The following is a 16,718-nucleotide window of genomic DNA, read 5'->3' on the forward strand; positions in this document are numbered from 1 at the left end:
ACACAACTGACAAATAGAAGGGGGCCACGCCCTGTTACAGCAGGTGCTCTCACTTTGTGGGTCCTTATGTAACTGTGTGGTGTTAATCAGGATCGCCCGTTCTACATTGTGTGACACTGCTGCCATGTCTCCTAGTTATTTGTTTCTGTAAGTACTTGTGTATTTTCTCCAATGTGTGGTACTACACATCTAAAAATGCTTTTTTCAGATGAAAAATAATGTGTATTTAATATAATAAGTCTGAAAAAAGGGGCAAAAGAAGCTATCCTGGTCCCACTAATCAGAGATAATAATTAACAATTTAACATCTATTTTCTGTTCTTTTCATCAGTGTGTATCACCTCTGTCATAAAAACCAGTGAGCACTCTGTGCCTGTTTACTGTGTGGAGACCTCCATTTTCCATTTGGCTTATTACATGTTTTTCTATAATATTCTATCTCCCCTGGCATGATTTTTAATGACCAGTATAGCATTCTGTCTTGTGGAGGCATCGTCCATTTTACTTTGGACTTAAATAAACTTTTAATTTCCAAGTATACTTAACTGAAATACTGAAAAGAGTACCGTGGTGGTACAGAAAGGCCCCTACCTCCCTTCCCATTATTTCCTGAGAGTAAAAGCTGTTGACAATGTGGTGTATATATTTCATAACCTTTATGCCTATGACATATATGTAAATATATACATACATACATACATACACGTATATGAGAAATCTATGTATATGTGTGTGTATATATGCTTTATTGAAAAGTAAGGCCATACTATATGTTTTCTGCAGCTTGCTTTATTCAGTCAGGGGTATATCATAGACGTCTTACCACTCCAGACTCACCCGGTCCTTTCAGATAGAGTGGAGGGGTCTCCTGATATGCAGGTGTGGTCTCTTGTGCAAGGACACTTTTGGTGGGAGAGTGCTGTGGACAAGGCCCTGGACCATGCCAAAACGCCAGCCCACTCAGAGCCCACAGCTCACCGTGATTTACCACATCATTGTCTTGATGGTGTACACTTAAGTTTTCTCCATTTTCCACTGTCAGAAAGGATGTTTGACTGGCATCCTTCTTTTACAGACATTCCTGTGATCTTATATGAGTATTCCTTAAGTTAAGGCTTCTGGAAATTTAGTCCCTGGATGTGACATTTACTTTCATCACAGGCTCCTTTGAAGTGACTCTAGAAATTTCTTCTCCAGTGGGGAATGAAAAGATGTAGAATTACTTATGTAACCAATTTTCTATCACTGGATATGATTTCACTTCAGCTTTTCTTCCTATCATTGTAAACAGTGCTGTGAAAATGCCCTGATGAGTACATCTTTTTGAACTGATTTTTTCTAAACTAAATTATTCCTAGAAGTGGAGTTGAGTCAATGTGTACACACGTTTTAAAGAGATTACATATCCATTGACATGTCATCCTCCAAAAATGTCGCTCACAGTTTGTTCTCCCACAGATGGACACTAGCTAGAATATCTTTTAAAAATATTTGCCAATATGATGAGCAAAAGTGCTTTTTCATTCTTTTAGTTTGCATTTGATGACCAGTGAGGTATTGAGCATTTTTCACTCATTAGCCATCTGACTTTTTAAAAGTGAATGATCCCTTTTGTCCTTTGCACACATTTAAGTGAGGAAGCTTCTTGTTGCTTTGTGACAGCTCTTTGTACGTTATGAACATTAACCCCTTCATCAACATGTATCACAGAGCTTTTCCTTGTCATTTCTTGCCTTTCATTTTGTTCAGTAGGTTTATTTTTGTTGTGGCCCAAAATATTCTTAAGATAGTAAATGTCTTCCTTTTGGGTTTTATCTTTGGTATTATTCTTAGAAATACTTTCTTATAATTGTACAAATCTCTTCTGTAGGTTTTTTTAATCTCTAAGATGGAGACGATAATAGTATTTGTTATAGTGAAGGGAAGTTGAATTAATATGAGCAAAGAGTTGTATTTGCTGTTATTAGTATTTTAATATTTACATCACTATCTGTAATTTTTTTGTGGTCATTATGACAGGAATAGAATTTGTTCTTTCCAGGTGATTCTCTGATTGTCCCAGGACAATTATTGAATTCATACTTTGCTCTTTGATTTGAAATCCCACATGTACAAAATACTTATGTACACTAGAGTCTCTTTTTGAGCTCATGCTTTATTTCTGTCAATCTTACTTCCTTACTCCAGCGCTATATCTTACATATTGTAAAAATTAATTATTATCTGACAGTGTGATTTTTTTTTGTTCTTTTCTTCCATCCCAAATTTTCTTGGCTATTATTATGACTTTATTATTCCTGAAGAATTCTAAAATATTTTGTTCAAGTTAAAAAAAATCAGATAAGAGTATTCATGGGATTTTTATTAAGTTTTGAATTATTTTTAGGAGAACTTCCATATTTACAAAACTGCTTTCCTCCATGCAATATGTTGATGTCTCTACATTCACACCTCTTACTTTACCCCTCAGTACAGTCCTGTAGTTTTCTCCATGTAGAACATGGGCATTAATTTTGAGTTTATTCCAGATTATTGTTGATGTTTTTGTTAATTTTGTAAGTGAGAATTTTTTGCTATTATATTTTTTAACTGTTTAAACTGACACCTAGGAAGGCAGATTCGGTTTGTAAATACTCACTTTGTAACTAATCATTTAAAATTGTAAGTATTAAGTACTTGTTCCAGGAATCCTTTCTTTTGTGTTTTTAAAAATTTGTTTCCAATATTATCAAAATGGTCATAGCTAAGTAGTATAGGTGTGGAGACAGATGGAGAGAGGTAGTGTGGCTCATGTACAAACTGTGAGCACTTTCATGGCTGCCTTTAGGCTGGAGAAGCCCCAGAAGAGCCCAGGTTAGACCAGGGGTGGCTTTGTATGCACTTGAAAGCCAGCTTTCCTGCCTTTATGGTGAAGCCTGGTGGGCGTGGCAGGTAGATGATCAAGGTCCAATGGAGCTCCTTGGCTGCACAGAGTGCTGTGACTGTGAGAACTGGAGACCATCGCCATGGGAAATGCTTGGTTCCAGGAACACTGCAGGGGAGCTGGGGAGCCTGTGTGTTAAGGATTTTCCAGTCCTGGGAGTGGGAAGATCAGACTCTGCATTCGGATCTGAGTTTGAATTCATCCTCTCTTGTTTACTGGTCCTCTGACTTTTGTCAATTTATATACCCTCTTTGAACTTCTGTTTTCTTGTCTCTCAAAATAGGAGAATTACGGCCTGCTGCTAGAGTGTTTGATCAGGGTAAGTGATTTGTGTCTATAAGATGCCACATACAGTCACAAGCTCAGGGAGAAATGGGCTGTCGCCTCTTCTTCTGCAACGCAGTGCTCGACAAGACATCAGGGGAAAGCCAGTCCCTAATTTGTGTGTGATGCAAGTAGGAAAAAAATTAATGTTTTACTCCTTTGTTTCATTTACTTCTTTCTTCCTTTCCTTTCCCCTTTCCCCTCCACCACCAAAAGAGCCTGAGTCTCTCTCAGAACACTAGATTCAAATTACTTTAAAGGTTGGCTCAGCCTCATGAAATGACAGTAACATAAAAAAAATCTGTACACATCCCAGAGTTGATTGTATTTGATTTACACACACACACACACACACAATCAGGCTACCTCCCACTTGCTGAGGGAGAAGGACCACTTTTTCTGAGTTTTCATTCACTGAGCGTGAGAGCAAAGTCTCTTATGCAGACTTTCACCTGGCTTCGTGCATGGTGTTTTTAATTGGATTTCTGCTTTGTGGTCATAGAAATATTCTCCTAATGGAAGAGACCTAGGCATTCTGCTGAGATATTGGTGTCATCATATTTGAGTTGGAAAGGACTTAAGACAACATAGAGTCATAACTTTTTATGAGTAAGAATCCATGATGGTGTAATTTGGACAAGAACCTGGGTCTTCTGTCATTGTGTCCACGTGGATGAAGAGGCAACTGGGTGGGGGATGGCAGGGATCCTTCTTGCTTGAGTTCCAGGTTCTTGCTAGTTTTCATTGCTCAGCTGCCTTTAGTTTAGGTCCATGTGGCCTCTCATGGGAAGGTCACTCTGTCCTGATAGACTGAGTTTCTAATCAGCAAAAAGCCCTGGACCCACTCATATTTCCCAGAGTTTTTCTGCTGTCCTGCTGACAGTTTATATAAATGATACCTAAGAAACTACTGGATATAAAATCCTTATTGTTATCATTTGCCCTCAAGTTCCATAGGAATGGGGTGCTGTCTCAGGCTGTCTAAGGCTAGATCTGAACAAAGATAGGGTGATAGGCTGTGCTGCTGGACCCTCCCCAGTCGAAAGGGATTTCCACCTTAGTTTTTAGAATCAGACAGATGAGTTCAAATCTTGCCTTTACCAGTTATTAGCTTTGTGAACTTGGGGAAGAAACTGTACTTGTTTGTGTCCAATTTTCTTTATCTGTAAATAAGTTCAGTATTTATTTTAGGGTTTTTGTTTTAGAATTGAATGAGCTAATTCCCTCATTTATACCTAAAATACTGATCGCGTGGTTCTATGCTGGTGCCTTGGTAGAAGATTACTAAGGGACTCAGCAGTGAGAATGCAGGTGGGGGACCCCTGGATCATAGAGCTTATATTCCAGGATATGCTTGTAAAAGACTGGATGTGCAGTGGATTTTTAGTAAATATCCATTCCTTTCCTTATCCACATTGATTGTGTATATATCTTTGTACAATATATGAACAATTTTTTATTGCAATTTAAATCTCTTTGTAGTATTTAAATTATGTAGCTATAACAAAATACGTGAAATAAAATGATTTGTCTTTTATTTTCTTTTCAATATGCAAAACAAAATAAAATAGAAAAGAAAAAAAGGTTTTGAAGGAGTAGAAATAATTTTATTTCTGTGGAATCAATTCCCTATGTTAGGTTTTTTAGTTGTGTTGTTAAACAGCATATAAAATTGATAGGTTGTGACTTCAGTGTTGATAGCTAGGTGAGTGTAGTTTCTTTTTGTGGTTGTCTTTGATGAATTATTTGCACTAGATCATAAATGATGTGCATATTACATATTGGAAACAAGGAAACAGTGGAGATATACTACCTCCAATGCAGTCATTTTGTTATCAAGTCCAAACTCGTTCTGCTTGCTGCATGACAGGCCAATAAATTGGGAGATGAGGTGTTGGAGGAAGGAATAGTGACTTTATTTGAAAAGCTGGCAGACCCAGAAGATAGCAGACTGATATCCTGGAGAACTCCCTTCCCCAAGACAGAATTCAGTCTCCTTTTATACTAAAATGGGGCGGGGGTGTGGTTGATTGTTGCAAACTTCTTGCTGTACGAATTGTTTGTCCTTGGAATCCTTTGTTCTTGCAGCTGTCCATGTGGGTCAAATCATGGTGCCCCTGTAAAACCTCCAAAAAAAAAAAAAAAAACAAAGGTTATTCTCTATTTTGCAACTTGCCATCTCTACATAAGTGCAGAAGAGCTAACATCCTTAAAGATCAGAGCCCGGAGAATAGGCTTTCCTGGATATTTCAGGCTAAAGGCAACTTTCTTTTACAAAAGGTGCAGAGCTAGCAAGTCTGAGCCTAGAAAACAGGGCACAGGTTTAAAGCCAAAGGAACAGATCTAACATGGAGTCAAATTTGTTCTTTTCTATTACAATTTCTTTTTGCACCTCATAAATAATTTTAGTAAGAAACATGAGCAATTTTTTAATTTTTGCTTCTTGATAACAGATAATTTGTCCAACTACGTTTTTGTGAGCAGGGATGCTGTGCGGGCCTTGGGGTCACAGCAAACTCTTGTTGGGAGTTGTCGACCCTGCAACATGTCTGATGCCCCGTGAGCGTTGATGAGGGTCCCTCTAACCAGGGGCTCTCTTCAGGAACCAGCATAAGGGCATTTACCTCTGGAGACCTCTTTTTCAGCTGCAGGAAATTTTTTCAGATACTGTGATTGAAAAATCACTCCAGCTGGGGATAATTAGGGAATAAAGGAAGAGGAAAAGGGTTTGGAGTAGAGTAGAAGAGGACAGACTATCAGGGAGACTAGGGGCTTGGCAGAAGGGCCTCAGGAGAGAGAAGAGCAGAGGTGGGGAGGGGACTGGCTCTGGAACCAGCTCCTGCACCTTTCCCCACGCCCAAGCCACACAGCTGTTAATTGGCCCAGGACGCTCTCCTGTCTGGATGTCACCCTGGGCAGAATCTTGAGAATCAAAGGTAAGTGGTGGGCAGCACTCACCTAGGGGGTGACTGAGGACTTTGGAGAAGTCTACAGTGACTTTTCTGGTCATGTGTCTTCACTTGTCCTTTATCTTAGGATCTGAGGAGCAGGAGCCAGGAACTCAGGGAGAGATCCAGGAAGACATCTGACTGTGTTAAGAGATGACAGTCACAGTGACACGGGGAGCGAGGACACTTGCAGCAAAGTAAAATAACTGCACAAATATTGCATCAGAGCTGCAGGTGTGAGAGAGCCTAAGCCTGTCTCAGAGTGCAGGGGACAAGCGGAAAGGAATGGTAAAATTTCCACTGACAATTGAAATTTTGTTAAATAGCCTGCTACTGTTGATTGTATCACTTGAAAGTATGCAGGTGTATTTCTGTGAGCCTTTATAGGTTCACTCAAACACACCAGCCCCTCTTCCCCCATCAGGGATGTGCTTTCTCAAGCACAGTGCCCCTCCTGCTTGGGTGGGCCACGCTGTGGGTCCTCACCTCGGGTTCGGCTGCTGCAGGGCACTGAGTCCCTGAGGAACGGCCTGTGAGACACAACAGGAACATCTCTGCTCTTGACTGATGGCCTCCTTTTCCCCCTGCAGTGTAAGAATGCCGGTGACTCAGTTAGAAGCATGCTTCGAAGCTGTCCGTGTCCTTGCCATCCAGAAGCGGAGCCTGGAAGCTTCCAAATTTCTCCAGAATGTGGTTTACTTTCACCTTCGACAGGTGAGTGTATGTGCTTTTACAAGTGGAGGAATTACTGCCGTTTTCCTGGAACTTACTCACCACTAGTCCATCTGATTTTTCTGTGCTAGGATTCAATATGGCATGCTAAAAATTCTGGAGTCAGATCTTGAAACCCTGATGAAGAGGATTATTTTATTTCTTTATATGATAGTATTTTACTTTCAAAATTCAGAGTTTTCGGTTCTTTCAAAAATTTTTTGGGGGGTTGGAGAAACAACTTTGCTCTTACCATCTTTGTGACCTGTTGCTATATGCCTCTCACCTGTCTTCTGTCACTTGTGAGGCGGTTCCATTTGTGACCCTGTCCGGGTTGTTCATGGTATAAAACATAAAGTCTGTAAAAGTACAGTCCCTTTTACTCCGAAGACATTCCACAAATACTACTTAAATCTGGGTGTGGTTTTAAGAAGACAGAATCATTAGAACATGTACTTGCAGGTTGCTAGTGCAAAATCCCCAAATCAATAGTCTAGCTCAACATCTAAAATCTTTCTAATCTACCTTGGATTTGTATGGATAAGTGAAGCAGTTTGCTAAGAACTCAAGACCAGGGTTAGAATACAGGCTGGTGTAGCTCAGCAGGTCCTCCCGAGCTGGCACTGTGCCAGAGGGCGGGGCTGAGGGGAGATTGCGGGTCCTGCCCTCCCTGAGCTGACAGTTTCATGGCAAAGACCTTCACCAGGTGAAGAACTTGGAGTTTCTTCTAAAAACAGTGGGTTTGAAAAGAGTCCTAAAAGCACGGGAGTGACACAATCCCATTTGTCTCAAGTAGTGGAGAGCGGCTGTGGGGCCACTTGTGAGACTCATGAGTCCAGGTGGGCAGTGTTGGTGGCTTCCACTTGAGCGGTGGGATGGTCAGTGGGTAAAAGCGAACAGATTGAAGGCATGTTTAGATGGTAAAAAGGAAAGGATGAATGCTGTCTATGAAGGTAGGATGGAGTAAGGCCCAGGTTTCTGGGTGGATTAATGAGGTAAATGATGGTCCTGCTGTGCTCTGAGGAGGGAAACCTGCAGAAGGATTTCTGGGGGAAATCTGATAAGTTCAGCTGTGGGTAAAGTGAAAGGCTGTTCGATGTGTGGTCTGGGAGCTCAGGTGAGAGCCAGTAGTGAGTAGAGGGAGGGGAGAGAGAATTTCAAATAATTTTGTCTTGTGAACATACAAATAAGTATGAGTAATGACACACTTAACACCTCTATATTCTGTATTTAAAGCCCAGTAACATTTTGCTATATTGACTGCAGAGGTTCTTAATTTTTTTTAATAGAAATAAAATAAATAGAAACAAAATAGTGGAGTTAATGAACATCTTAGAGTTGATGTGTGTCCTTGTATGTATTTTGATACCTCATCTGTTTATAACCATAATCTACAAAAAGTTAGCTTGCTTAGCATAAGAGTTAAACAGAGGGACGTGACACACAGTGTTGGGGGTTGAAGCTGATCTTCTCGGGCAAATTATATAGCCTCTCTGTGCCTTAGTTGCATCTTCTGTGACTGCCCCCGGGCCCCTCATCACAGCTGATTTCCTAGACTAGATGTTGGGAGGGAGGCTGCTGAAGGGAGTAAGAAGTGGCAACTGCTAGGGATACTGAAGAGAGAGACAAAAACATTAACACCGATAACCTCAGTACAAATAACCTCAAAAGAGAACGAATCCTGCAGTGTTTTAAGCCACTTCGCGTAAGGGAAACAAAACCACGTGAACTCAAAGCTCTTAGCTTGTGAGTATTGTGGGTGGGAAGGTGTCATCCGAAAAGGGTTGAGAAAAGGCCTTTTGGTTTCCCTTGACGTTTCCACTAAGGATGGGGAGCAGAAGTGAAAACCCCCCACTTCACAGTGGAAGCTGCTGTTTTGTGCAAAACTGACCAAAGGTTGGAAACCAGTCATCAGCGGTGCTGGCAAGTGAAGAGACTTCTGGATTGAGTGGGGCACTTGCTGTGACTTCCACGTGACCTGCTGGCTGGGGGCTCTGAGGTGCGCAGTAGGTTTGCAGGGTGACCCGGGAATAACCCCTGGCTCTGAGGCTGCTGGTCTGACTAGCAGACCTGGGCACACACAGTCCTAATGGGGCAGCTCGGGATGTGGCCTGGGACACCTGCTGATGCTGAGGGTGAGAAGAGGGCTTCCCTGAGGGGGTGTCCATGCGGAGAGTGGGAAACGTCCTCCTGCAGGGGAGGAAGAGCCTCTGAGCAGGGGGCTGGATGCACAGGCAAGACCAGCCTGAGCACGGAGGCTTCTGGGAGCCAGAAGTCATACAATGGCCGAACAGCCTTGTTCCTGCGAGACTGCAGGGAAAAGATGCTGAAAAGTAGGCTAGGGTCAGACCCTGTGGTGGTTATGAGTGACAGTAAAGGACTGGTCAGGCAGGCACGAGAGAACCCTGTGGGCGTCCCAGCTGGGGCGTCACGCCGGAGGGAGGAGCAGAGTTATAGACTTTGCCACTTATTAGCTGTGTGACTTTGAGCAAGATCACCCCACCTCTCTATATATATATCTTCATCTGTAAAGTGACAGAGTGACAAGCTCGTGTCATCAGAAGGCTTAGTTTAGCTCTGATCCTCTTTGTCCAGTCCTGTCAGTGCTGCCCTGCAAGGTTCTGCAGTGGCTGCTCTTACCCTGAGATGGGAGGGCGTAGAGGGACATTGTAGCGCCCGAGGGCAGGAAGGGGTTGCTTTAAAACAGACGATGTGGCCACCTGCAGCTGCAGACTGCAGGCAGTTTCGTTGACGGTCGTGGAGAGGAATTTGGAGGCCTCAGTATCGTCTTAAGACTTGCTTTCCCTTGGGGAAAGGAATTGCCTTTGCAGATTAATGTTGAAGATTTCGGCTTCTGGCAAAGCTGTTTTCAGAGATGGGTATATATGTAACATATGGTCTAAATTAAAATGCTTTTATTTAATGTGTGGGACTTTGCAGCTGTTGGGAACAGCTCTGTTGGCCTGGTCTCCACGGAGGACACTAGGGGTCAGCAGAGTGTGCGGGAGGGCAAGCAGCCCGCCGTGTTGCTGAGGGGGGTTTTCCCAAGCAGGGTGCGCTGCTGAGTTGACTCTGCTCTGAGTTTGGTTGCCAGATGAGGAGACAGCAAAGTAATGAGTTCTGGTGGGATTGTATAATGACAGGAAGAAAGAGGAAACCGTAGTTTTTCCAGACTAAAACACGCTTTTGTTTCCTGATCCAGTGTGTTCCATTACAGAATTGATGAGTTGTGTCTATTCTGGGACTTCATTGAAATAAACGTTCAGCCTAAATGTTAAGAGTTATGTTTTATTTGGCTGGAGGACTCGAGCCGGGATGGCAACCTCTCAGATCACTCTGAGGGACTGCTCCCAAGAGGTAGGGGAGGAGCTAGGATATATAGAAGTTTTACAAGAAAGACCAGGTAGTTGGAACAATAAAATATTGCTTGTTATCTAAAGAAAACCAGATATCTCAAGATCAAGTATTTAGTGCTTTTCTATGTATGGGAGGAAGCAAACATTTGTGTCATTGAATTCATCCCTTTGGCAAGTACCTAGCTATCTAGGGCCAGTATCCTGTCCTTTCTTACTCTGAGTCCGCTCAGAGGGCACCACTGTGAGTGGCTGAGAGGCTGGGCTGCAGGCATGCACTCGCTGGGGGTGGCAGCAGCCGCTGATGACTTGGTTTCAGCATTCTTTGTTTACTGACATGGTTGCAGTATTTTCATTCACAGTGCTCCCCCTTGGTCCTAAATTCTGCCAATATTTTGAGAGACATTTCATGACCAATTTTGTCCCATGGTGCTAGGATGGCTCAATCCTAGTTCAGGTGAAGAATCTTCTGAGTTGCCATTCAAGGTGTTAGTTTTTTATCAGGCCCTGTTGATACTAAAAATTCTCTGGATCACCTGTCTTACTTGTTTGTTATGATCCAGGAAGTGTTTTCCCTTCATTGCTCATTCCCATACCTAGAATCACACTATTACAATTACTTTATTCAGGGTTATAAATTTTATCTATTTCTTCAAGATGTTTAGCCATCATCAATTTTGTAGGCCTAGTTACACTTTGGGAAATGTAACAGACAATTTTATAAAATAGACAGGATATAAGTAATACAGCTAGTAACGTTAATAAAGTCACGATTAAGAATTTAATAGTCGGGAAGTTGTATTTTGGGGTTAAAATTTTGCTTGTGTTTCTGATTGAGTTTGAGTGATCTTATGAGAAAGTTCATATTTATGGTCAGTCTCAGAGCAGGTATTAATTGGTCAGGTGAGGTCTCCCACCTTGTAAGATCAACAGAGGCCTAAACAGAACTATAATTTCTTTTTAGAATAACGTTTCTGAGGGCTATCTAGTTAGAGCCTTGGAGTAGGGAAACCCACCAAGGTAACACAGAAGAACTAGACATAGGTAATTTACCATAAACTTAACAATTGGAGTAGTTCATAATCAAAGGTAGGAGAAATTATCACAGTAATTGTTATGCAGGCCTGGTACGGTGTCTTGGGTCAGCTGTCTACCTCAGATATCGTCTTCTTCTCATCCTGGCCTGGTAGCTTTTTCTCCATTTGGGCATTGTTTTAAGGTGAGCAGTGCTCTATAGGCCAGTGCATTGCAGGGGCTATTTCTGATAGGAAATGAACCCGAAAGTCCGTTTCCTTCAGCTTTGGTGTGTATGGTCTATTTAAGAGTACCTGATAAAGGGTCCTTCCATTCAGGTTGGAGACAGTTCTTTAAGTCATGCCTGTTCCAGTTTGTATAATCCCCTGGCTGCAGGTCATGGGGCATTGGAACTTTACCCAAGGATAGATTAGTGAGCTTCAGAAACAAAGCTAGAGTATCCTATTAATAATTCAGTTAAACTGTACAGCAATGTGACATAACAGCAAGGAATGATTGGGAAGTGTGTTAGTAAATACGGACGTCAATTAACAAAACTAGAATTTAATATCCACTAAAATATAATCTTTTTTCTCTCTAAAGTTACCCTCATTTTTCTCAAATAAAGCCATGTCAAGATTAATTTGTTTACAAGTTGTCTGATTATTTGATCATATAGGCTTTTTTAAATTGGCTGTGTTGGAACTTTTAATTAGGAGTCTCAGGGTAGAATGTTAATAAGGTTTGCTAAGGCCAGGAAAGCCCCGTCAAGGGCTTGTCATGGATTTCTGCCTTACAGATTTAGGTAAATTCTTTTCTCTTTAAAATCCTTAAAATACCTTGAGATTCCTATATCTGTTAGGAGATGATCTTCCTCATTTGTCTGATAGAGCCACTGGGGACCTAAGAGTTTTTAGTCTATTGAGGGATCAGATAGAGAGAAAAGATAACTGTTCCAAGTCTGATTACATAGGTATAATTTATCAAATTGCTGTGAATCATAACTAGCTTAAAGAGAAGAGATTCTTTATGTCTGGGAAACAGGTTAAAAGCCAGTAGTATTTTAAACAAAATCAAAAATTATAACCATATTCACCAGTTTACTCAGTCCCATGTAACTAATTCTTTTAATCACAGTTTTCATTGGAAATTTAAAATTTCTTACCCAGTTTAGTTCACTGCTATAGTTTGAAATTTATTAGAAATCAGTAAATCTCCTTGAAGAGCAAGCATTTTGCAAAACCATCAGAAGACAACCATTAACTGTCTATAAATGACAAAAGATTTAAAATCATGGTTAAACACCGTTACACTATAATCGATAAAGAAACCTGGTCACTATACCCAGAATTATCACTGGTAACATTTCAGATATACCAGAATTTTAGGGAGTCCATATAATTTCTACAATATCTATATTAATAATATTTTCTCATACAATATAACCTTAGAAGATTTATTATTCATTTGACAATACCGTGTTATTTAACATGCCAAATGAAATTTACTAGATTAAAATCTCTCTTTGGGATGTTTCAGGGGCCCTCTGTAGCATCCCAAACTTAACTGGAGATTAAAAGAACTTTAATTAGAAATTGATATTTGGGGAGCTTGTTAAAAGATTTCAGAACACTTGGTCAGATAAACATATAGATCACTGTAACGTAGTACTAATTCATTAACAAGAAAATGCGTCAAAGGTAATGGCAGAACAGATCAGTTAAGTGGTATAAGAAGTTTTACAATCTGTTACTGAAGGTGGATTAACATTTTAAGAAAATTTTTTCCTCTTAACAGCGAGAAAACCAAATCTAGTCTTGTACCTGCTTACTTCTAAGATTCATTTACTTTGCCCAAGTTGATTCTAAACTTAGCCAATTCCGACCACGTATGAAACTCTTTCCTCAGGGTTCCTCTTCCACAAGCCTTCCATAGCTTTCTATACTCATATTAGTGTGTCCCTTATTTTCTCTTCCATTCAGAAGTAACCAGCTTCAGGAGAAATTCACTATTTTTCATTAACAAAATATAATTCCATTCTTATATCTTCCTTTACACATTTATCTTACTTTCCTAGGATACTGAGATCATTCCCTTAATAATAGAGACTATTTCAGGGTGGCATCATCCATTTATTAGTATTTCTAAACACCTTTATTTTCTCTGTAAGAGGAAGTTACATGTTAAGTAATTCATATTTCAATCTTATTTTATCTGAAAATGGCATAGCTATTTAATAAAATCCTATCATTTGACTTAATTTAGCACAACTCTAGAATTTAAAGATACCAAACATTTAGAGATTATCTTAAGCATACATTTTAAAAATATATTTTAAAAATTTACCCAAAGCTCTCATCTCATTTGCATTTAATTTACTTAAAATTTTACCACACCACATTACTGTTTTTTTTCTTGACAAATCTGCAACAGATATAACAGGATCTTATTTGACTTTCATTAAACCTAGGTACAGTAAAAGCATTATACTTAATATTGATGACTTTAAAGATGTCTATATTAATTAGAACATTCTTAAACTAAACAATATCAAATATTATCTTAATATTGAATATTTTCCAGTTCACGTGACGCTGAAAGTCAATTTGTTCAGTTTTTATTTTAAAAATACTTAATTTTCAAGCTCTTATTTTTTACGTCAATTAAGCAGATCTCTTTGACTTTGATTTTTTTTTAGCTGTAGAAATATCTCACATCTATAATGTGTACACAGTCTTATAAACAGACAAAAGCTAGAGATCTCATAGCTTCACTTTAAAACTTACTTATAAGATAGGTATAATAATAGTTGGAGTAAAGTGAATTTGCTTGCTCAAATCACTAAGGCTTGCTATTTATGAAACAGACATTTAAGATTTCTTGACAAAGTCTGAAGGACACATCAGAGTTCTGAGTTCTAAAATGCCAAAAATTTCTTGGCCTTAAGTTTTATTTCGTTGAGCTAATTAGGCTCAGTCCTAGGTCACTGTTTGCTGTATTTACATTTCTGATCTGCAAGACAAAGACACACTCTTCCAGTTCCCCAGAGAACTGCTCTGTCACCCAGGCCCAATTGTATCTCCTTAATTGGCTTTTTTGTATCAGTGAGAAGAGCTGTAAACAAAGAATTCCATGTTTTAAAACTTTAAGGTTTAATTTATCTTGTCTTCCAAAGCTTGCATAAGGCATTTAGTAAGGTCTCTTTTCCTTGAGTTATAAGTTAAACCCAGGGTAAACCTCTTATTATATTTTCTATTAGCCACTGAATATTAGTTTTTAGTTTTACATTATATTGGACGGCTCATGTAACTCTATTGGTTTCCTTTATTTTGTTCAATTAATATTTTCTGAGGGACAGAAATGTGCCCAGCCTTGTAATACCAAGAAGGGGAAGCGTTTTTCCATTGAAACATATCTATCCCACAACATAATTAAGCAAAAAGTTTATATAAAGCCCATTTAAACATACCAATTTTACAAACTTTTATCTCAATTTTATTAACTCTTATACCTTTAATTTTAATATTTATTAGGTTTAATCAATAATTTTTATTTCTAGAAGGAATGCCAGAAGCCTTTTCTTCTTTTCTTTTCTTTCTTTCTTTTTTTTTTTTTCACTGTATCTAATTTTATAGAAAAGTCTCTGGGATCCCCAAGTTTGAGCCAAAGAACTTAGGCCCTTCTCAACTTTTAATTTGATTAATTGGTCTGTTGCCCCAGTCATTGATCAAATATCACAGTCTACATATATATATGTATCTATCCCTATAAATACATACATTTTAAACTGGGGCAAATAAAACGGACTTCTTTGAACTTTAATTTTGGGGGGCAGTAGGTGATCTCTTTGGCCATTTTTTTTTTAACTTTACGTAGTGTAGTATCAAAACCTTGTCTCTAAATCCAAAAATGTCCATTTTATTTATCTCATTCAAAATAACCATCAAAAAAATTTACCCATTTTGGATAATCCCCTTATCTTTTTTTTTTTTTCTGTTAAGAAAAAAATCTTTCGACATTTTTACATTCTTTTTTCCAGTTACTCAACCTAATTAACATTAATTATTCTAAGATTTTATTAACATCTCTAAAACCATTAATGGGAAAGGAAAAACATAAATGTAGCTTTTTAAACCAGTTTTTTTAAAATAAGTTCTTAGATTAACCATTAGATATATTTTCTACCTTTAAACTTGATTTTAATAGGTACCAATAAAACGGCTGTTTATAATGAGAGCTCTTTCAACTTTCACCAATTTAAAAGTTTTCCAAATTAAGGGATCCATCATTCCATCATATGGCCATCAATTATATATATATAGTGATTTTAAACGAATAAGATGAAGAGGCTTTTCCAAATGAGAGTAGGGGGTGCTGCCTAAATAAAATTCAAAAGTTTACTCTCCAAACGGTAAAGCCATTTGTGGTCCAGGCTGATGCAACAAAGTTTAAGATGGCAAAATGCCTGAAAATTGGTACAAAGGATTGTTGAGAATCCCAATTTATTTGTGTGGCCACCATATGTACACAATACTTGTACCTTTTGCATGGCAGAGTCCAAGTTTTCCTTTAAAAAAAAAGGAAACACATATATACATACATACACACACATAAAACACCCAGAGAAAGATAAAACGTTTACATTTCAAGGACACAGGAAGAGAAATCCAAGTTCCCCCTAAAGGGGTTTTTGTTTTTATAAGTTCAGAATTCCAAAAAATGTTTTTATCAGGCCTGTCTAACAAGATAACTCACAGGTCTAGGAATGTGAAGGAGAGGCTGGGCTGGGCTAACAAGATAACTCACAAGTCTAAGTATTGGAATACTTATCTGAGTTCTGCTGGACTAACTTGTAAATCTAAGTTAATTAGTGTTGGTTTGCTGTTTATGTTTTTTTGCTAGCCAGCTGGATTTTCAAAGATACTTATCGTATCTGGCTTTAGAATGTTGGTTTGCTGCCTCCCCGCCTCCACTTCTGTGATGATAATGCTGCTAAAGCTGTTCCATGCCTATTGGCCTAAAACCCCAAGCTTGCAATTTACCCTATAAAACCTCATGCGCACGTCTTGGAGGTGCTCAGAGCTTCGGAACAGAAGCCCCTCTGAGCCCGCTGGTGTAATACATCTGAGTGCTCCAACCCTCCGAGTGGTGCTTATTTCTTGACTGGCCTATTGTTTCCGTAACATTTCCAGAGTGAGATTTTTTTTTTCTAATTCCCAATTAAAGTTGTAAGTTTTGTACATATATAAACCTGGCTGGGGTATTAGTTGGAGGCTGGCAATCTGTCATTTCTTTTTCTTTTCCTTTCTTTCTTTTTTTTTTTTTTTTTAAGTTCTATTCCCCATTCTAAGATAGGGTTCTCAGAAAAAAATTGCTAGTACGTTTTCCCGCAGGGACAACTCTATGGCATGAAGTCTTTGCCTCTACCACTCCTGCAAGTTTCTC

At 39.2% G+C, this 16,718-nt stretch overlaps 2 long non-coding RNA genes across 2 annotated transcripts in view; one reads left to right on the forward strand and one right to left on the reverse strand.

Annotated features, from left to right (window-relative positions):
* Window positions 1-5,795, reverse strand: LOC116661578. Its single transcript, XR_004317522.1, has 3 exons — window positions 5,785-5,795; window positions 3,700-3,703; window positions 1-145 (listed from the first exon to the last, which is right to left on the reverse strand). It is a non-coding gene; the product is annotated as an uncharacterized LOC116661578 (long non-coding RNA).
* Window positions 5,377-16,718, forward strand: part of LOC106730918 — a 27,643-nt gene continuing 16,301 nt past the window's right edge. Inside the window, exons 1-3 of the long non-coding RNA XR_004317521.1 lie at window positions 5,377-5,527; window positions 6,284-6,483; window positions 6,786-6,909. This is a non-coding gene — a long non-coding RNA (uncharacterized LOC106730918). The remainder of the gene's footprint in view (window positions 5,528-6,283; window positions 6,484-6,785; window positions 6,910-16,718) is intronic.

Source organism: Camelus ferus, chromosome 35, assembly GCF_009834535.1.
Source record: "Camelus ferus isolate YT-003-E chromosome 35, BCGSAC_Cfer_1.0, whole genome shotgun sequence".
Lineage (NCBI taxonomy): Eukaryota > Metazoa > Chordata > Mammalia > Artiodactyla > Camelidae > Camelus > Camelus ferus.